The sequence below is a fragment of the Bubalus kerabau genome, chromosome 17 (genome assembly GCF_029407905.1).
Source record: "Bubalus kerabau isolate K-KA32 ecotype Philippines breed swamp buffalo chromosome 17, PCC_UOA_SB_1v2, whole genome shotgun sequence".
Taxonomy (NCBI): domain Eukaryota; kingdom Metazoa; phylum Chordata; class Mammalia; order Artiodactyla; family Bovidae; genus Bubalus; species Bubalus kerabau.
In genome coordinates, this window is record NC_073640.1 from 64,972,005 (window position 1) to 64,994,345 (window position 22,341).

A 22,341-nucleotide genomic window follows, 5' to 3' on the forward strand; every position below is an offset into this window, starting at 1 on the left:
TCTTGCATTGGCAGGCAGATTCTTTAGCGCTGAGCCAACTGGGTACACTGAAAACAATTTTTCCTCTTTAGTAACAGTAATTGAAAACACAATATGAGAAACAGTCTATATTTTATTAGCAAATATACCATGACACCTATTAACAACACATTTCCAGACCTATGTGAAGAAACTGTAAAACTTTTCTGAAGCACATACAGTCTGAAAATCACAAGTTTTACTTGGAAGATGTAGTGATATAAAGACTTCACTGACTGCAAATTCAGAACAATTCAAATTCAAAACAAACATGGATATATCAAATGTAAGTCTCAGCTGTATCTAGGAGAACTAACATAATTCTGAATATAAAAAACAAAAAAGCCTAAAGAGAGGAAACCTGCCAAATTACAGATGAAGCTATCATTGTATAGACTAGTTGAAATTGTAAACTAAATGAAGCACAATAGCTACAAGGTAGCCAAAGAAGCTCACCTAAAGAGAGACTTGGACATTATTTTGAACAATAAAAGAGTAGGATGAAACGCAACATAATATTTTGTAATCATGCAACAGGTGAGGTATTCCAAAGCAACATCAAAAATCAGAGGGGGAGGAAATATCACAGGGCATAAAGGAAAGATTTAGATTTCAACGTTGCGTAATAAAGAATTTAGGGACTCGCCTGATGGTCCAGTGGGTAGAAATCTGCCTGTCAATGCAGACGACATGGGTTCCATCCCTGATCAGGGAAGATCCCACATGCCTTGAAGCAGCTAAGCTAGTGTGCCACAACTACTGAAGCCCAATACTCCAGAGCCTGCCAGTTGTTAACACAACAACTGAACCCGTGCCTTAGAGCCAGAGCTCCACAGCAAGATAGTAGCTCCTCCTAACCACAACAGAGAAAGGCCAAGTGCATCAGCAAAGTCCCAGCACAGCCAAAACTAAATAAATATTAAAACTGAAAAAGAAAAATAGAATTCAGCAGGCTTTGGTCCCCAGGTTCTGGAATTTTGCTTTTACTCTTGGAATTTAAGTTTTTTCATTCTCGGAATTTCCTTAGTGACTGCAGTGGCTTTATTACTCTCCATGGGTCCTGAAAATTTCTGCTAACAAGATGACTTATGTGGGCCCCTACTTCAATAAGGGAATGACTCAGGTTGGGAGGTTGGTCATTTCACAAAGACCAACGAAGTCACTAGAGGTATGGGGATTTGAGCCACGTGGGCTAATTAGCCCAACGTGTAAGCAGGGAAGAATGGTGGAGATGTTATCAACCACGCCTATGTAGCTAAACGCCAATAAAAACTCGGGACTTAAAAGCTTCAGTGAGCTTCTTTGGCTGGCAATGCTCTGTTTTCTGTCACACCGATATGCCAGGAGGGCAATGGGTCCCTTCGGATGATGACTATGGGTAAGTTCAAACAAACGCGATCAGAAGTTAAGGAGCTTATCAAGTCCAAAAAAAGAGCATTTCAGGAAAGAGAGACAGAACAAACAAACAAAAGGATTATAACTCTTACCTCGAAACGAGCCATTTCTGACTCCTTGCTTTCCTCTTCCTCCGGGCTTCCTTTTCAGGTAAGATCAGTCATGGGAAGTGACCCCTGAATGTTGAAAATAGGCTGTTCAATACTTAGAAAAACACCGAGGTCCCTGTAACACAGCCACACACAGAGGGAGGATCTCAACAGGCCCCAAACACAATCTTCTACGGCCACTGACACAGCAGGGATTCTGAAACACAGAATCAAACGAGGCGTTTTTAGTTTTATTCTTTTCTTCAGAATTCGCAGCCCTTCCTGTGAAAACCACATGTTCTAGGCTGACCCTCCCCCTTCAAACCTTAGGCGAGACCCTGACCAAACTCCATACAGAATAGAACCTCCTTCACTTCTTCGTGGATCAGGGACCTAGCGGTTGGGCAATGCAGGACTAGAAGCAGCGGTCTCTGCAAGTTAGAAGGCAGAACTGCCAGAGAAGGACATGGACTCTAGAACTTTATTAACAGGAAGCGGACGTGGGCCCCAGGGACTCGGTAGCTAAGCTAACGGGCTTCAGAACTTCTCACGGCGATGCGAGGACACACTGGGCACAGGAAAATGGGACGGCAGAGCGAACGTCCACAGAGACCCCCGAAACCCACGTTTGAGGACAAAAGGCTGTGGGACTACGAAATCCAGATTTTAAACAAAAAAACAAACAAACAAACAAACAAACAAAGTCACCAGAACTCTGTGTCACTCATTTAAGCTCAATTCCGGGTCTTCAGGATACTGAGCACGCGCGGGCGGAAGATCCCGGACAGAGGAAGGTGAGTGCGCTTTGCCGCGGCCAACAAGAGGCATCGTAAAGGTGGAGGGTAGGACGAGGCCACAAGCGCAGGCACGTAGGGGCGGGGCCAGTGGGGGCGGAGCCTTGCGTCCCCTCACCCCAACTCCTGTCAATTTTGGGTCTGTTGGTCCTTCTGTCCAGTTGTGCTTCCTTTCTCTGCCTTTTGATGCCTTTAAATCTCTTCAATTCCTTCTGGAGCAGAGCTACTTCCTGCCTGTTCTAACTAGTACTTCAAACAACTTAAGGCAGAAGAGAAAAATTTTGATAGGTGTCTTTATGGGAAGCCGAGGTGTTTTCAGCAAATTGAAACACGGGGGAAATTCAAAAGCCCTTTGTGTGAGTGTGTGAAGATGGGTGTCTCCTCAGTGACGAAAAGTAGAACGTAATCACTTCAGCAGCAGCCGCAACAACAGTTAACAGAAGCAATCTGTGTATCAACAGATTCTGGCAGGAGTAATGGTATGTCATTTCTGTGGTTATGTTATAAACAACAATGTGGGTTCCAGTCTCCCTCTTTCTTTCCGGACTCACTTCCTAAGAGCAAAGCCAACTGCCCTGTTGTAAGCAGGTCTCTGGTTACAGTTTCCTCCCAACGGTTCATCTGAGTGATTCAATTCAGTTCAGTCGCTCAGTCGTGTCCAGCTCCTTGGGACCCCATTGAGTCAGTGATGCCACCCAACCATCTCATCCTCTATTGTCCCCTTCTGCTCCTGTCTTCAACCTTTCCCAGTATCAGGGTCTTTTCTAATGTCACTTATTCGCATCAGGTGGCCAAAGTATTCGAGTTTCACCTTCAGCAACAGTCCTTTCAATGAATATTCAAGACTGATTTCCTTTACGATGGACTGGTTGGATCTCCTTGCTCTCCAAGGGACTCAGAGTCTTCACCACCACAGTTAAAAAGGAACAATTCTTCAGTGCTCAGCTTTCTTTATAGACCAACTCTCCCATTCATACATGACTCCTGGAAAAACCATACTCTTGACTACACGGACATTTGTTGGCAAAATAATATCTGTGCTTTTTCATATGCTGTCTAGGTTGGTCATAACTTTTCTTCCCAGGAATAAACATCTTTAAATTATATGGCTGCAGTCACCATCTGCAGTGATTTTGGAACCACAAAAAATAAAGTCTGTCACTGTTTCCATTGTTTCCCATCTATTTCCCATGAAGTGTTGAGACCAGATGCCATGATCTTAGTTTTCTGAATGTTGAGTTTTAAGCGAACTTTTTCACTCTCCGCTTTCAATTTCATCAAAAGGCTCTTTAACTCTTCTTCGCTCTCTGCCCTAAGGGTTGTGTCATCTGCATTCCTGAGATTATTGGTATTTCTACCAGCAATCTTGATTCCAGCTTGTGCTTCATGCAGTCCAGCATTTCTCATGATGTACTCTACATATGAGTTAAATAAACAGGGTGACCCATGCTTAGGGTGGGGCCAAGAGCAATGCCAATAATAGGATCACACAAGACCTTGCTAGAGCATGAAAGGTGACACACAGAGCACACCCCGTGGAGAATATTTTGCGAGGAGAAATATTCAGTGGCTTCTCTCCCAGTGGGTGTGCCCCAATCCCACCAGCCCCACACCACAGATCAGAAACACAGCTCAGAAACAGATCTGGGGCTCTATTCCACCAACCAGGGAGAGGTATCACCACAGAGAGAGCAGTGAAAACCACAGAGCAATGGGGAAGGTCCCCTCAGTATCCACGGCAAGCTCTGGTCATAGTAATCCAATCAAAGCCCAGATCAAGGGGATAAGGGCACAAACCTCTGGACCAACCTCACCCACCAAGTTGCAGACATCAGAAGGAAGACTAACTAGGTTCCTGTAGCTGTCAAAACAGAGATCACAGCCAGAAAACTGGACAAAATGAGATGGCAAAGAAATAGGATATAGAGAGCAAAGCAACATCAAACCCTACAAGAACCACTAAATGAAGAGAAGATAGGCAATCTAAAAATTACTTCTTGCTTTTAGTTGTCTTAAGTGGAGACACCAGACGTTTTCACAAATCCTAGGCTCCTGATAATTCTTTAATCCACTTCTTTTCAAACATGTTTCTGAGAATGTTTTATTAGATGTTTCAATCTAAAAACCATAAATGATAGTGACAGAAAACGAATCAGAAACTGAGGACACATAAGACAGTGTCCGAGGAAGTGGATTACAAATAAGATAAATGAAATAAAGTGCTAGTTCTTAAGAAATTAAATAAGAAGAGAGCCTTTAAAAATGGTTGAAACACAGGGAAGTGAACTCATAGCTCTGTGGAGACCAAAGTGGTACGGAAATCAATAGAATGGGGAAGACTGGAGATCTCTTCAAGGAAACTGATATACCAAGGGAACTTTTCATACAAAGATGGGCACAATAAAGGACAGAAATGGATGGACTTAACAGAAGTGGAAAATATTAAGAAAAAGGGACAAGAATACAAGGAGAGATATACAAAAAAGATCATAATGACCAATATCACCAGGACCGTGTGATGACTCAGCTAGAGACAGTTATCCTGGAGTCTGAAGTCAAGTGGGCCATGGGAAGGATCATGATAAATAAAGCTAGTCGAGGTGATAGAATTCCAGTTGAGCTGTTTCAAGTCCTAAAAGATGATGTTGCTCAAGTGCTGCACACATTATGCCAGCTAATTTGAAAACTCAGCAGTGGCCACAGGACTGGAAAAGGTCAGTTTTCATTCCAATCCCAAAGAAAGGCAATGCCAAAGAATGATGAAACTAGTGCACAATTGCACTCATTTCACATACTACAAAAGTAAGGTTCAAAATTCTCCAAGTGTGCCATCAACAGTAAGTGAAGTGAGAACTTCCAGATGTTCAAGCTGGATTTACAAAAGGCAGAGGAACCAGAGATTAAATTGCCAACATACATTGAATCATAGAAAAAGCAAGAGAGTTCCAGAAAAACATCTACTTATGCTTTATTGACTACGCCACAGCCTTTGACAGTGTGGATCAAAACAAAGTGGAAAATTCTTAACAAGATGGGAATACCAGACCACCTTACCTGCCTCCTGAGAAATCTGTATGCAAGTCAAGAAGAAACAGTACTGGAGATGGAACAATGGACTAGTTGCAAATTGGGAAAGGAGTATGTCAAGACTGCCTATTGTCATCCTGCTTATTTAACTTATATGCAGAGTACATCATGCAGGAGCTCTAAGCTCGGTCCCTGGGTTGGGAAGATCCCCTAGAGACGGGAATGGCTACCCACTCCAGTATTCTGGCCTGAAGAAGTCCATGGATTGTATAGTCCATAGGGTCACAAACAGTTGGTCAGAACTGAGTGACTTTCAGTTTCACTTTGCATCATGTGAAATGTCGGGCTTGAAGAAGCACAAACTGGAATCAAGACTGCAGGGAGAAATATCAATAACCTCAGATATACAGATGACACGACCCTAATTGCAGAAAGCAAAGAGGAACTGAAGGGTATCTTGATGAAACTGAAAGAGAGGAGTGAAAAAGCTGGCTTCAAACTCAGCATTTAGAAAACTAAGATCATGGCATCTGGTCCCATCACTTCATGGCAAATAGATGGGAAAACAATCAAAACAGTGACAGACTTTCTGTTCTCGGGCTTCAAAATCACTCCAGATGTTGACTTCAAGCATGAAAGTAGAAAACGCTTGCTTCTTGGAAGAAAAGCTATGAGCAATGTAGACAGCATACCAAAAAATAGAGATATTCCTTTGCAGACAAATGTCTGTGTACTCAAAGATATGGTCTTTCCAGTAGTCATGTATGGATGTGAGAGTTGAAGAAGGCTGAGCATCGAAGAATTGATGCTTTTGTGGTGTTGGAGAAGACTCTTGAGAGTCTCTTAGACTGCAAGGGGATCACACCACTCTATTCTAAAGGAAATCAATCCTGAATATTCGTTGGAAGGACTGATGCTAAAGCTGAAGCTCCAATACTTTGACCATCTGATGTGAAGAACTGATGCATTGGAAAACATCCTGATGCTGGGTAAGACTGAGGGCAGGAGAAGGGGACGACAGAGGATGAGATGGTTGGATGGCATCACTGACTCGATGAACGTTGAGTTTGAGCAAGGTCTGGGAGTTGGTGATGGACATGGAAGCCTGGCATGCTGTAGTCCATGGGGTCCCAAAGAGTTGGACACGACTGAGCATCAGAACTGAACTGACTGATCGGTATAATTGATTCTCTTTGCTGTACAGTAGTACAAAATTGTAAAACAGCTATATTCCAATTTGAACTTTTTAAGCTAATTTCTTTATATAATCTAGAAATGTTTTTAACTTGAATCAAGTATTAATAATATGGTGCAAAATGTGCTAAGCATTTATGCCAGTTCATTTTAAAATTCTATGAGGTAATTGAATATAGTAAATATTTTTGCATTTTAGAATTGGGGCAAATACACTTAAGATATTTAATATGAGATCATATAAGGAAAAGAGAAACTTTGTAGTCAACCTGAGATGTGCAGTCTTTCATTTTCGGGAGGTTTTGCTTTCTGTAGTGAAAAAAGTTTTTGAGTTTGAAATTTATTTAGAAGGTCCTTCTAGCTCCCAGTGGATAGGAAGTTATAAATCAGAAAACAAAAACCTGTCCCCAGTATTCCTAGAAATTTAGCAGTTTGTCTACCACTTCACTCACACATTTTTGCCTAGAGGTACAAAGAAACTTTCAAAGGACTGTCATACTGTTACTCAAAATGGGCAGTTTTCCTAGTACCCTAAGAAATGGAAGAGCAACCAATGAATGCAATTTCTCACAAGACAAGAGGAGACTTTTAGTTCACACTGTGATGAAGGAAAGTAATCACTGGAGATGAATTTATGAATGATTTAAGAGACAGACTAGGGCAGGTGATACATTTCTATGGCAGCAGTGGACACAAACCCAGGTTTTCCAAAATCATTTCCACTGAAGATGATCTTCCAAAACCACCTGACAAAGGATGACTTCCTCTAGCTCCTTGGACCTCTTATCTGAGTCATCATCTCCAGCCATTCATACCGACCTGGGAATATGGCTGTTGTCTCCATTCTCCTTATAGTCCTGGGATCGTTCAGTTGCTCCAGAAAGGTGATCAGATTCAGCTTAGAGCCCACAGGACCTGTTCATCAGAGAAAGGAATATTTGTGTTCCAGAGACTCATCAGTGTCCAATCCAATATGTGTTCAGTTGAGACGAGAACACGAGAGAAAATGTTAATACAGCCTGGAAAATGATTTCCCCAAATCCTTTATTCAAATCACCTATGTAACACTAACAAATACATAACATCAGATCCTGAGATACTGGTCAAGTACTACAAAGGCAAAATAAGTGTGTAACTGTGAAATTAAGAAAAGGTGTGCCTCTGGAATGACCCAGAGGGATGGTATGGGGAGGGAGGTGGGAGGGGGGTTCAGGATGGGGAACACGTGTACACCTGTGGCAGATGTATGATGATGTATGGCAAAACAATACAATATTGTAAAGTAAAAATAATAATAAAAGACTAAAAAAAAAGGAAAAAAAAAATAAAAGGTGTGCCTATTTAATACTACAGAGCTTATACAATTACCACTAACCTAGAATATAGTGATAGGTTCCAGTGAAGGGTGTCAGATTCATGATCTCCAAACAAGAAGATTTAACTTTGGGACCAGGGACCAGGCACCAGGGTTGATCACTCAAGAGCATTTGTGTAGCAGAGTTTTATTAAAGTGAAAAAGGGACAGAGAAGTTTCTGATGTAGACATCAGAAGGGGGTGGAGAGTGCCACCCTTGCTAGTCTAAGCAAGGGAGCTATACACTTTTTTAATCAGTAATTACAATAAATCAAAACAATGTCTCAAGGTTGTAAAATTTTACCAGAACCACTCCCACAATCCTAAAGGAAATCAGTTCTGAATATGCGTTGGAAGTACTGATGCTGAAACTAAGACTCCAATAGTTTGGCAAGCTCATGCGAAGAGCTGAATTATTTCAAAAGACCCTGATGCTGGGAAAAATTGAAGGCGGGAACAGAAGGGGACGACAGAGGATGAGATGGTTGGATGGCATCACCGACTCAATGGGTTTGAGTAAACTCCGTGAGTTGGTGATGGACAGGGAGGCTTGCTGTGCTGAGGTCCATGGGTCTCAAATAGTCAGACAAGACTGAGCAACTGAACTGAACTGAACCAGACCCTCTCCCATAATATAAATTCTAAGATATCAGGATTAGTCAGAAGGTTTTCAGGAAGGAGAAATTGTGCTCAAGCAGGATACATTTCGTTATATAATCCCTAGAACAGAGTTTAAACCGAGTTGTTTGTTGTTTAATCATCAGTTCTGGGCTTAAAGAAAAAGTCCTGTGTCTAAGACACATAAAGACTTTAAAAAGTCATTTTATGTGTCTAAGACCAAGGAATGTAAAGGGAAAGAAGGTATTTGTCTTTTCCTCCTTTAGAATTGCAGACCCCTATCTCTTCCTCGACAGTCCCAGACCACTCCCCTCCCCCTTCCTCCTCGGGACCCCGGACTTCTTATCAACCTGCCTAGGAATTGACTCTCACAGGAGGCAGAGTACATCAAGGAAGAAAAAGGTGACCAGCATAATGAATTATCCTGAAGCCTTTCTTTCCAAATTCATACATACCCATTTCCCTTAGAAAGGAGAGATTTCAAACTATTGGGGAATCAGAAATTTTCAGAAACATTCTAGAAATGATGGAACCAAAACCCAGTAGGTAGATAAGGGATTCTGGAAGGAAGTTGTCATCATCCAAGCAGGCCAGCTTCCTAGAGTTCTCTCACATCACATCCCTGTACAGTGCCCATGGAAAATTTTGTGAAAAACTCTGGACCACTGAGTTGAGTCACTGGGCTTCCCAGCTGGCTCAGTGGTAAAGAATCTGCCTTCCAGTGCTGGAGATGCGGCTTCAGTCTCGGGGTGGAGAGAATCCCGGGGAGGAGGAAATGGCAACCCACTGCAGAATTCTTGCCCGGAAAATCCCATGGACAGAAGAAAGTTGATTCTATGTATAATGGCACTTTCAAACTCTGTCCTAAATATCTAAATGGCATGCAGGTGCTAAGTCATCACTGCATTTCCCAACGTCCCTAAAATCCCAGCACCAAACCACATCCCAGTGGGAGTGAGGATAGGAGTGACTGCAAATGCTGATCTGTCACAAAAAAGAATATTTTCAACAGTTGAAAGTCTCAGATCGACGCTGAGAATTCATCATGCTCCATAGAAACCGAGGCTGCAGACAACAGAGAAAAGGCTCTGGGACAGAAGGAAGTAGTCTAAAGGGCTGGTCTGCACTATCATAAGAAGATATAGGGAAAAAATGATAATAAATGCAAGGGAAGAAAAATTAGGAGCAGAGAGCTAAAGGCTTGCATATTCTCATTCGGGCATTTTAGGAGGAAAAGCAGACACAGCCTGAGACCCAGGACAGGATATTTACCTGAGAAGCTGCCATTTCCTCCTCTTCTTCTCCTGCTCTGTCTTCTCTGGGGATATTACGCTGCAAACGCACTTACGAGTTTTGAGAAAATACCTTGGAGGGCATCAACACAACTTTATATCCTGCAACCACCGCTCCTACAAACAGAAGGATTTTGAAAAGCTGAGAAGACCGACCTCTCCTGTCCTCTTGTCTCAGGAGAGATTCAGGAACAATCAATTCCTACCTGGAGACCAGCCTGTGAACTTATTTCTTGATTGTTCTCTCCCCATAGAGAGCTCCTAACACTCTGCTCACACAGAGGATGTGAGCTGACTGACTTCCGCAGTCCAAATCCAGCTAGACCAACCCTGCTGCCTCTCCTCAGAATGACTCTGGGGCTCAGCTCTAAAATGGACCAGATGGACCAGGAGCCACGTCCTTAACCCGGGCCTCTGCTTAGAATCACCTGGAACACTTCCTAGACACCACAGTGATGCTCCCACAGGACCACACAGAACTCTGTTGGGAGGGCATCAGTGAGGTCATTTCTGAAACGGGTCACGTAATCCTGATGGGAATCCAGAAGGAAACCACTTGGCTAAAGATTCTTTCTGAACCATTTCAATGAATACAAATCCCTGGTGGTCAGGTTCCCACTCCAAGAACTTATGAATCTGCAGGTCTACAGTCGGGCCGTGAAAGGAGTCATCAGCAAATCCCATTTTTTTCTGATGTTTCTTCCCCGAAACCAACGTTCCCGAGTCCTGAGCTCAAAGCCTCACACTCACCACACCTAAGACTTCTCTGTAGGGGACGATTTAGGGCAGGAATTTCTGAGAGAGGTTAAAGCTAGAATCAGGCAGAGAAAACAGGAGTACTTGCAGTTCAGCTTTTACACTTTACCCTGAGTCTTTGCCTCAGGCTCTCTAGGCTGAGTGTGGGTTAATTCATTCAACCAAGTCAAGGATTCTGGTGAGCACTGTGAGGGTGTTGAAAGGTTGCTGTTCAACCAAAAAAGACCCCTGGATTCTTGGCCTCCTGAGGAAAAGAATTCAATCTGGGGCCAGAGATGAGGCTTGATCGCTCAGAGCTTTTGTGTAATAAAGTTTTATTAAAGTATAAAAGAGATAGAGAAAGCTTCTGACATAGACTTCAGAAGGGGTTACATACTTTTAGTTAGTTATTCCAGTTAATCAAAAGACTGTCTGGAGGTTGTAAAGACCTCACTAGACCCACTCCCATAATTTACATTTTAAGACAACAAGATTAGCCAGAATTTTTTTTTCCAGAGAGTGTCCTCAAGCAGGAAAAAGCCACGTTTGTCCTTTCTTCCTCCTTGAGAATTCCAGACCCCTCTCTCCTTGGGGACCCCTGGACTTATCAACCTGCCAAGAAATTGACTCTCTCAGTGTGATTGAACGGGGGTCTGTGGATAGACCCTGAGGTCCAGCAAGACTGCTGGTCTCAAGGAAGGGGTTCATCTAGTGCATGTGCTCACAAGACTGGCTGGTGTGAGCTCAAGGACCTGCAGGCTGCCTGATCCCCAGACAGATGCTGAGGCAGCAACATCATGGAGCAGTTTAGGGAAACTGTCAACAATACTCTGTATCATCTTTCTTACTAGAATCATCCCAGTGTCTAAGCAGTTACAAAATGAGAGAGGAGATACAACCTAGAAATGATGGAATGTACATGAAGTTATGAGAAGTTAAATCCAGTGAGTAAACTAATTTCCCCATATGCCATCTTTGTGTGTTACCGAACAGTTAATTGCGGTCTCTTCACTACAACCTTAAATAAGGTGGGCGAGGTTGCTGTTGGTAGTGGGTTAACGTTTCATTTATTACAACCAACCAAAACAATAAAAGCCATTCACTTTTATGAATAACCATGTATTAAATTTCACACATAGTTGAAATAAAACCTTTTACAATCCGCGGTATGATCCATGATTAAATACAGATCAAAAGTACGGAGAAAGATATTCATTTGTTGATAGAATGTTGTGAGATTTCTGATTTCCACGGCTTACCAAACAAAGACTAGGAAGCACTTAGCAAGCATGATATACACCAATTCCATGCCTTTTCCAGGAAGGGTTTCTTACGTTTCTAGCTTATTACTGTCCTTATTTCAACACTGTCAAGTAATAATCATGACTTGTGCTGATATTATAAAGATACATCAATATTGCAGTGAACTGTCATTGTGTTCTTCTTACAAATGAAGGATATTACTATTGAAATATTACAACGAACTTCTGTCTTACTTTAATACACGGAAAAATTAAATGATCACTTACTTCATGGCAACCTCCAGATATTTCACATCAGTGCCAAACACCTCCATTTAGATGGTCACTGTCCATTTTACATTATGGTATCCTTCATCTTCTAATGGAGGATAGATAGAAATGGTTGCAACACAATATAAAAAGGCTAATCTTTAACAAACCATAAAAAATCTACGTTTTCCAACACAGTAGAAAGCTTAGTATGGATGGAGTGTTCAATTACATTCATGTAAAAGAATCTAAAATCACGTCATTCTAAACAAGCATACAGATAGCAATCCACTCCAGTCCTATTGCCTGGAAAATCCCATAGACACAGGAGCCTGGTAGGCTACAGTCTATGGGGTTGCAAAGTTGGACACAACTGAGCGACTTTACTTTTGCTTTCATACATACATTGCTAATAATTGTAACTTTCTAACCATCAACCTTCATCTCACGATTCATGCTAATATGTCCATTTTCTATGTGTTTTAACTATGGAGTACTCCCTACAGTCATTGTACTTCAGAGAAACTTCTGAAAACAAGATTGATGAAATGCCTTCTATTATGCAATCTCTGATATTTATTTCCATTTAACTTTTGATTAAATACTTTTCTACATATTGGTTACGTCATTTCCATTTTTTTTTTTTTTTTTTTTTTCTATAAACTCTTGTGTTTTCTGGTGCATGTTTAGGGCAAACCTCTTCCATCACTTGTTCCATTACTAGAATTTCGCTCCAGTGTGTGTTCTCAGATGTTTAGTGAGATAAGCACTCTGACTACAGGCTTTGCCACATTCAGTACATTCATAAGGTCGCTCTCCAGTATGCATTCGCCGATGTTGAGTAAGAGCAGAGTTGTAACCAAAGACTTCGCCATATTCAGTACATTTATATGGTCTCTCTCCAGTATGCATGCGCCGATGCTCAGTAAGATTATAACGCGTAATAAAGGCCTTGCGACATTCTGTCCATTTATAACGTCTATCCCCGGTATGAATTGGGTGATGTTGAAAAAGGGCTGAACTCCTAATAAAGGCTTTGCCACATTCTTTACATTTGTATGGTTTTTCACCAAATGGATTCGATGATGTCGAGTAAGAATTGAGCAATGATGAAAAGCTTTGTTACATTCTTTACCTATATCAGGCTTCTCTCCAGTATGGATTTGCTGATGAGAGGTTAGATCTGAGTAACAGATAAAGGCTTTGCTCATTCTGTACATTTATAAGGTTTCACTCCAGTATGAATTTGCAAATGTTGAGTAAGATGTGAGTTGTAAGTCAAGGCTTTGCCACATTCTGAATATTTATAAGATTTCTCTCCAGAGTGAATTCGCTGATGTCCAGGAAGAAATAAGGAATGACAAAGGCTTTGTTACATTCTTTACATATATAAGGTTTCTCTCCAGTATGAATTCGCTGATGTTGAATAAGGTCTGAGTTGCAAGTAAAGGCTATGCTACATTCTGTACATGTATAAGGTGTCTCTCCAGCATGAATTCACTGATGTTGAATAAGGCCTGAGTTGTAAGTAAAGGCTTTGCTACATTCTGTACATTTATAAGGTTTCTCTCCAGCATGAATTCGCTGATGTTTAATAAGGTTTGACTGGTAAGTAAAGGCTTTGCCATATTCTGTACATTTATATGGTTTCTCTCTAGTGTGAATTCGCTGATGTTGAGTAAGAAATGAGGAACGATGAAAGGCTTTGTTACATTCTTTACATATATAAGGTTTCTCTGCAGTATGAATTCGCTGATGTTGAATAAGGCTTGAGTTGCAAGTAAAAGCTTTGCTACATTCTGTACATTTATAAGGTTTCTCTCCAGTATGAATTCCCCAATGTTGAATAAGGCATGAGTTGTAAGCAAAGGCTTTGCTACATTCTGTACATTTATAAGGTTTCTCTCCAGTATGAATTTGCCGATGTTTAATAAGGCTTGAGTTGTAAGTAAAGGCTTTGCCACATACTGTACATTTATAAGGTTTCTCTCCAGTGTGAATTCTCTGATGTGGAGTAAGAAATGAGGAATGATGAAAGGCTTTGCGACATTCTTTACATATATAAGGTTTCTCTCCAGTATGATTTCGCCAATGTTGAATAGGAAGTGAGTTGTAAGTAAAGGCTTTGCTATATTCTGTACATTTATAAGGTTTCTCTCCAGTATGAATTTGCCGATGTTTAATAAGAACTGAGTTGTAAGCAAAGGCTTTGCTACATCCTGTACATTTATAAGGTTTCTCTCCAGCATGAATTTGCTGATGTTGAATAAGGTGTGAGTTGTAAGTAAAGGCTTTGCTACATTCTGTACATTTATAAGGTTTCTCTCCATCATGAATTCACTGACGTTGAATGAGGCTTGAGTTTTAGTAAAGGCTTTGCTACATTCTGTACATTTATAAGGTTTCTATCGAGCATGAATTCTCTGATGTTGAATAAGGTTTGACTTGTAAGTACAGGCTTTGCCACATTCTGTACATTTACACGGTTTCTCTCCAGTGTGAATTCGCTGATGTTGAGTAAGAAATGACGAACGATTAAAGGCTTTGTTACATTCTTTACATATATAAGGTTTCTCTCCAGTATGAATTCGCTGATGTTCAATACGGTCTGAATTATAAGTAAAGGCTTTGCTACATTCTGTACATTTATAAGGTTTCTCTCCAGTATGAGTTCGCCGATGTTGAATAAGGCATGAGTTGTAAGCAAAGGCTTTGCTACATTCTGTACATTTATAAGGTTTCTCTCCAGTATGAGTTCGCCGATGTTGAATAAGGCATGAGTTGTAAGCAAAGGCTTTGCTACATTCTGTACATTTATAAGGTTTCTCTCCAGTATGAGTTCGCCGATGTTGAATAAGGCATGATTTGTAAGCAAAGGCTTTGCTACATTCTGTACATTTATAAGGTTTCTCTCCAGTATGAATTCGCTGATGTTCAGAAAGATATGAGGAACGACGAAAGGCTTTGTTACATTCTTTACATATATAAGGTTTCTCTCCAGTATGAATTCGCTGATGTTCAATAAGGTCTGAGTTGCAAGTAAAGGCTTTGCTACATTCTGTACATTTATAAGGTTTCTCTCCAGTATGAGTTCGCCGATGTTGAATAAGAAGTGAGTTGTAAGTAAAGGCTTTGCTACATTCTGTACATTTATAAGGTTTCTCTCCAGCATGAATTTGCTGATGTTTAATAAGGCTTGAGTTGTAAGTAAAGGCTTTGCCACATACTGTACATTTATAAGGTTTCTCTCCAGCGTGAATTCTCTGATGTTGAGTAAGAAATGAGGAACGACGAAAGGCTTTGTTACATTCTTTACATATATAAGGTTTCTCTCCAGCATGAATTCGCTGATGTTGAGTAAGAAGTGAGTGACAGTTAAATGCTCTGCAACATTCTGTACATTTGAAAGGTTTCCTTCCTGTATGAATTCTCCTATGTCTACTTAGATTGGATGACTTACTAAATATTTTCTCACATATCTTACACTTGTTTTCTTTCTGTGGATTCTGAACAGCATCCTGTTGAGTAAGTTCTGAACAGTGATTAGAAACCTTACCATATTCACTACAAGTCCTGTCTCCAGTACAAGTACTCTTATCTAGAGAAAAACCTGACATTTGATCAAAGGTATTTCTACTATTATTAGTTTTTGAATCCTTGTTTGAAGATTCAGGTCCCTGATGTTTCTTAAGGTTTGAGTCTCCTTCAAATGTATACCTAGTTTCATTGCCGGAATATCTTCTCAGTCCGCCATAAATACTCTTGTAATTATTGGAGCTGGGGCTCTTACTTAAGGTCTGACTCATTTTATTATACATGGAAAGCTGTTGTGTATTAACCATACCACAATATGTATTGAACAATGATGGTTGGATTGCATCTCTTCCATTATCATCAACATTATACAACTTGGAATGGATAGAAGATATCTGTTGGGGGAAGAACTGTCTTTCATTTACCCTGGTATATTCCCAATCCGTCATTAAATTTAAGTTTTTGAGGTGAAATATTTGATACATTCCTAGGTTTACTTTTCGGAATACATCTTCTAATGCTGGATTCTTTGGCATCAAATCCTGGGTGTCCTGTGGAGACATAGCTGAATGATACCAAATAACAAGTAATTTTACCTGCTATTCCTAGTGAATATCTTTAAAGATTTACAGAAAATTGATGACCATAGCTAGTTTAAAAATACAATGGAGATGGAAGGATCAAGATGCCAGAGGCTTAGGCAGATGTGGAGCTCATCTCTCTCTCCACAAATGAATGAGAAATGGGAACAATTCTCACAGAGCCCAGCTGAACACTAGCGGAGGCCCTTGGAAATCTGAAAGGAAAAGAAAGATTCCTGCTCTGTAGGGTAGGACAAAAGAAAGAAGAAGGAAAAAGAAGAGGAGAGGAAGTGGGTTGGGGCCTGCAACCCTGCAGGGAGATGAAAGTGAGGAGATGTCTCCATATTCAAGGAATCCCCTCACTGGGGGAGCTCAATTTGGACAGAAGAGCCTCATTCTCTGTGGGAAGAGAACACGGCAAACAGTGTGTGGCAGCAGGACAGAGGGAGACCTGCACACAGGGTTCTGACCCCAGCCCTGCCCACCCAGCCTTAGCGGCATGTCCAGCAATGCAGACAAGGGCTGGGTGCTGAAATGTGGGGTTTGGAGAGCAGACCCAGGCAGAGGACTGCGGTGTGCTGTGAGGAGACATACTGAGGGGATGGGAGTGAGGGAGGAGGTCTATAAACAGGATGCTTGTGGAGGAAGCGTGAACCACTACAGAGAAAGTGTCATTGTTGACTGATGCCCAGAGAATGAGCCAGCTGCATCCTTTGTCCCTTATGCCTGCCCCTGCTGTCCAAGGACTATGAAGAACTCTACACAGCCTAGGATCATTTGAGCCCCCAGCCATGGCCTCCCCCATCAACCTCCTCCACAATCAGCAGAATCCGGAGCTCTGGGGCAGCCTCAGGAGAAGACACCTGTGAGTTGGCCACATGCACAGATGGAGCAGAAAGCACAGGTGAATGCCAGCAATAAAGAAGAAAAGCTGAAAACTCTCCTTGCAGCAACACAAGCCACGGTATTATACCCATGACCAGCTTTGTAACCTCAGCCCCTACAGAGCATCTGAACCAACAACCAAGGGCTCTCTCATTCACGGCAGGTATAGCTTTAGTAGCTGTAGACTTTGTGGGCTCCTATCCAAGGGGGCTGGGCCAGGACAGAGCCTGAGCTTCTCCATAGCACTACAGCGGGTCCAGCTCCATGCTGAATGCAATCACAGAACCTGACTTCACTGAATCTATGCTGGTGACCTTGTGAAAACAACAGCTGAGAGACACCAGGGCCGTGTGCCATCATGCCCATGGTTAAGGTGGGGCCAAGAGCAGTGCTAGCACCTCATAACATGAGAGCTTGCAGAACGCATGAGAGAGGACACCAGAGCACACCCTGAGGGGAACATTCCTAGAGGAGTAATATTCAGTGACTTCTCTCCCAGTGGGTGTGCCCCAATCCCACCTGCCTGGCACCACAGATCAGAATCACAGCAAAGACTCAGATCTGGGAGCTCTATTCCACCATGCAGGGAGCAGACACCACCAGAGGGCACTAACAACCACAGAACAAGGGGGAAACATCCCTGAATATCCAGGGCAGGCTCTGGTCACAGTTAACAGCAATCAGAGCACAGATCAAGAGAGGACAAGGGCACCAACCTCTGGACCAACCTCACCCACCAAGGTGCAGCTATCAGAAGGAAGATTAACGAGGTGGCTGCATGCTTCAAAACAAAGACCACATACAGAACGCAGGACAACATGAGATGGCAAAGAAATACGATATAGGGGAAGAAACAAGATAAAACCCTCCAAAGACCACTGAATTAAGAGGTGATAGGCAATCTAATGATTACTTCTTGCTTTTAGTCATCTTAAGTGGAGACACTAAACACTTTCACAAATCCTAGGTGCCTAGTAATTCTTAAATCCACTTCTTGCCACACATGTTTCTGAGAATGTTCTATTAGCTGTTTCAATCTAAGAAGCATAAATGATAGTGACAGAGAACTAGTCAGAAACTGAGGACACATAAGACAGTGTCCAAGGAAGCTGAATACAAATAAGATAAACTTAATAAAGTACTAGTTTTAAGAAATTAAATAAGAGAGACTTTAAAACTATGATTGAAAGAGGGAACTCTACTCATTGCTCTGTGGAGACCTAAATGGGAAGGAATCAATAGGACGGTAAAGACTAGAGATCTCTTTTAAGAATATTTCATGCAAACATGGGCTCGATAAAGGACAGAAACAGGATGGACCTAAAAGGAGAAGATATTAAGAGAAGTTGGCAAGAATATATGGAAGAACTATACAAAAAAGATCTTAATGACCGAGATAACCACGATGGTGTGGTCCCTCACCTAGTAACAGACATCCTGGCATCCAAAGTAAAGTCGGCCTTAGAAGGCATGAGGACCAACAAACCTAGTGCAGGTGATGGAACTCCAGCTGACCTATTTCAAGTCCTAAAAGATGATAATGCTAAAGTTCTGCACTCGATAAGTCAGCAAATTTGGAAAACTCAGCAGTGGCCTCAGGACGGAAAAAGGTCAGTTTTCATTCCAATCACAAAGAAAAGCAATGCCAAAGAACGCTCAAACTACTACACAATTTCCCTCATTTCCAACAATAGCAAAGGCTCCAAATTCTCCAAGCCAGGCTTTAACAGTACGTAAACCGACAGCTTCCAGATGTTCAAGCTGGACTTAGAAACGGCAGAGGAACCAGAGATCAAATTGCCAACATGCCTGGGATCATATAAAAAGCGAGAGATTTCTGGAGAAACGACGACATCTGCTTTATTGACTATATCACAGCCTTTGATTGTGTGGACAAGAAACTGTGAAAAATTCTTAAAGAGATGGGAACACCAGACTACCTTACCTGCCTCCTGAGAAATCTCTATGCATGTCAACAAGCAACAGTGAGAACTGGACATGTGACAACGGACTGATTCCAAATTGGGAAAGGAGTACGTCAAGGCTGTACATTGTCAGCCTGCGCATTTAATGTATATGCACGGTACATATTGGGACATACTGGGATGGATGAAGCACAAATTGGAATCATGATTTCAGGGAGAAATATCCATAATCTCAGATACACAGATGACACCACCCTTAGAGCAGAAAGCCAAAAGGAACTGAGGAGTCTCTTAATGAAACTGAAAGAAGAGCCTGAAAAAGCTGGCTTCAAACTCAATCTTCAAAAAACAAAGATCATGGCACCGGTCAGATCGTTTCATGGCAAATAGTGGGAGAAACAGTGGAAACAGTGAGAAACTTTATTTTTGGGGGGTTCCAACATCACTGCAGATGGTGACTACCGCCATGAAAGTAAAAGATCCTTGCTCCTTGGAAGAAAAGCTATGACCAACCTAGGCAGCAAATTAAAAACCAGAAACACTACTTTGCTGACAAAGGTCCATCCAGTCAAAGCTATGGTTTTTCCAGTAGTCATTTACGGATGTGAGAGTTGGACCATGAAGAAAGCTGACTGCTGAAGAATTGATGCCTTTGAACTCTGCTATTGGAGAAGACTCTTGAGAGTCCCTTGGACTGCAAGAAGATCACACCACTCCATTCTAAAGGAAATCAGTCCTCAATATTCATTGGAAGGACATAGTGAAGCCGAAGTTCTGATACTCTGGCCACCTGATATGAAGAACTGACCCACTGAGAAAGACCCTGATGCTGGGAAAGATTGAAGATGAGAGGAGAAGTGGACGACAGAGGGTGAGATGGTTGCATCGCATCACTGACTCGATGGACATGAGTTTGAGAAGGCTCTGGGAGTTAGTGATGGGCAGGGAAGCCTGGCCTGCTGCAGACCATGGATCGCAGACTCAGAACTGAACTGACTGATATGTATAATTGATGCTCTTTGCTGTATAGGAGTACAAAATTGGAAAACAGCTATATTCCAATTAGAACTTTTAATAAAGATTTCTTTATATAATCTAAAAATTGTCATAGTTTGAATCAACCATTAATAATGTAGTGGAAAATGTGCTAAGATTTTATGTCCATTTATTTTAAAATTCTATGAGGTAATAAAACACAATAAAGTATTTTAGCACATTAGAATTGGGGCAAATACACTAAAGATATTTAGTATGAGATCATATAAGGTAAAGAGAAACTTTCAAGTCAACCTGAGATGTGCATTGTTTCATTTTCACCAGGTTTTGCTTTCTGCAGTGAAAAATTACTTGAATTTGAAATTTACTTAGAAGGTCCTCTGGGTCGCTCCCAGTAGATAGGAAGTTATAAATCAGAGAACAAAAACCCGTCCCTAGTATTCCTGGAAATTTGGTAGTTTGTCTACCACTCCACTCACACATTTCTGTCTAGAGATAGAAGGAAACTTTAAAAGGACTGTCATACAGTTACTCAGAAATGGGCAGAGTTTTCCTAGGGCCCCCAAGAAATCGAAGAGCAATGAATGAATGCAGTTTGTCAGAAGCCAAGAGGAGACTTTTAGGTCACACTGTGATGGAGAAAAGTAATCACTGGAGATAAATTCATGAAGATTTCAGAAAGAGAGAATGGGGCAGGTGATACATTGCTATCACAGTAGCAGAACAAACCCAGGTTTTCAAAAACCATTTCCATTGAAGCAAATCTCCCAACATCACGTGATGAAGGATGAGTTCCTTGCTGCTCCTTGGACCTCTCATCTGAGTCATCATCTCCAGCCATTCATACCTACCTGGGTAAATGGCTGTTGCCTCCATTCTCCTCATATTCCTGGGATCCTTCAATAGCTCCAGAAAGGTGACCAGGTCCACCTTAGAGAGAAGCCCTGGTGATCAGAGAAAGGAATATTTGTGTTGTTAGATTCATCAGTATCGAATCCAATATGTATTCAGGTGAGACGAAAATGCATTTTCTTCTAGAAAACGATTTCCTGAAATACTTTATTCAAAGCTGCTATACAATACTAACACACACCTAACAATCAGGTCCTGAGATTCTGGTCAAGTAGTACTAAGGCAAAAGTAAGTAGTGTCAATGTGAGGTTAAGAGAGGGTGCAACTATTTAATACCACAGAACTTACACAATTACCACTAAGCTAGAATGAAGGATGCAGAGTACATCAAGGAAGAAAAACATCACCAGCACAACGATTCATCATGAAGCCTTTCTTTCTAAACTCAGAAATAACCTATTATCCCCTAGAGAGCACAGATCTGAAAATACTGTGGGAAGCAGAAAATTTCAGAAGACATTCTAGAAATGACAGAACAAAAACACAGTGGGTAGATAAGGGATTCTGGAAGGCAGTTATCCTCACCCAAGGAGGCCAGGTTCCTGTAGTTCTCTACCATCACGTCCCTGTACAATTTCCGCTGACTGGGGTCCAGGCATTCCCACTCCTCTTGAGTGTAGTCTATGGCCACATCCTGAAACATTAGCCATCCCTGAAATACAAAGTACAGATGCCAATAGGCCGTGGGAAGTCTTCCTAATGTGATCCAAGATGAAAACGGCAAGTTCAGAGACCTGGTCGTGATTTGGTGGCTTGGCTGGTATTATAAAATATATTTTTTTACACAGTTTTCCTATTTACCCAATTTCTAATGTGAAGAAAGGAGGATGAGTTATGATCCACAAGCCATTAGAGAAACTATTCTCATCTGAAAGAGCAATTATAAAATAATCAGGGCCACAGTAGCATATTTATTCCATGATTCAGGAGCAGACCATGGCCATGTTTTAAGGCATCAGGATGGCAAAAGTCTAACCATGAGGGGTTACTTTTGGAGAAGATGAATAAGCTTTGTCTACATGTACCATAACCTTAAGTAACGCTTATTTACTTTACCAAAGTAACAAAAGATTTTAAAAATGAAAGTAAATCACTTAAAGGCAAAGAAATTCATAATCTCTTCTTGAAAGCTGCATTCTAAGAAAACTTTGTTGTATTAACATAGAGATTAGACGAAATTCCAGTCTGCTACCAGCTTACCAGATAGCAAACAAAAGCTGTTTATCGGTTAACCTTAGAAAAATCTTTTCCATAAATCATGAAGTAGCAGTATTTTTCCAAAGGCATCAGAGTGAAACCATAGAAGGCATGTTTAAATCTGATTAAACTGCAATTGACCGTGTAGCCTGGTCACTGCTGTGACTTGTAACACTTTAACAGGATAAGTAGAATTATAGTTGACCTGATTTTATTAGGGCGTATCAGATCTATATGAACTCCACATAATTTTAGGATATCTATATTGGTAAAATCCACCATAC

The 22,341-nt window shown here is 41.4% G+C and overlaps 1 protein-coding gene, 1 long non-coding RNA gene and 1 pseudogene across 11 annotated transcripts in view; 1 reads left to right on the forward strand and 2 right to left on the reverse strand.

The window, feature by feature from the left end:
- LOC129632440 (zinc finger protein 345-like) overlaps positions 1 to 22,341 on the reverse strand; it is a 78,305-nt gene that overhangs the window by 12,324 nt on the left and 43,640 nt on the right. For 4 of the 10 annotated variants that reach the window (XR_008704520.1, XR_008704521.1, XR_008704519.1 and 1 more), the window contains exon 1: positions 1,506 to 1,851. The exons of 2 other annotated variants lie outside the window; for them this stretch is intronic. The gene's annotated coding sequence lies outside the window, so the exon portion shown is untranslated. 4 more of the 10 variants (XR_008704523.1, XR_008704525.1, XR_008704518.1 and 1 more) reach the window with 4 other exon arrangements.
- Positions 1,077 to 3,413, forward strand: LOC129632442 (uncharacterized). The gene is made up of 3 exons (XR_008704526.1): positions 1,077 to 1,563; positions 1,994 to 2,296; positions 3,084 to 3,413. It is a non-coding gene; the product is annotated as an uncharacterized LOC129632442 (long non-coding RNA).
- LOC129632441 (zinc finger protein 883-like) lies at positions 12,690 to 15,920 on the reverse strand (annotated as a pseudogene).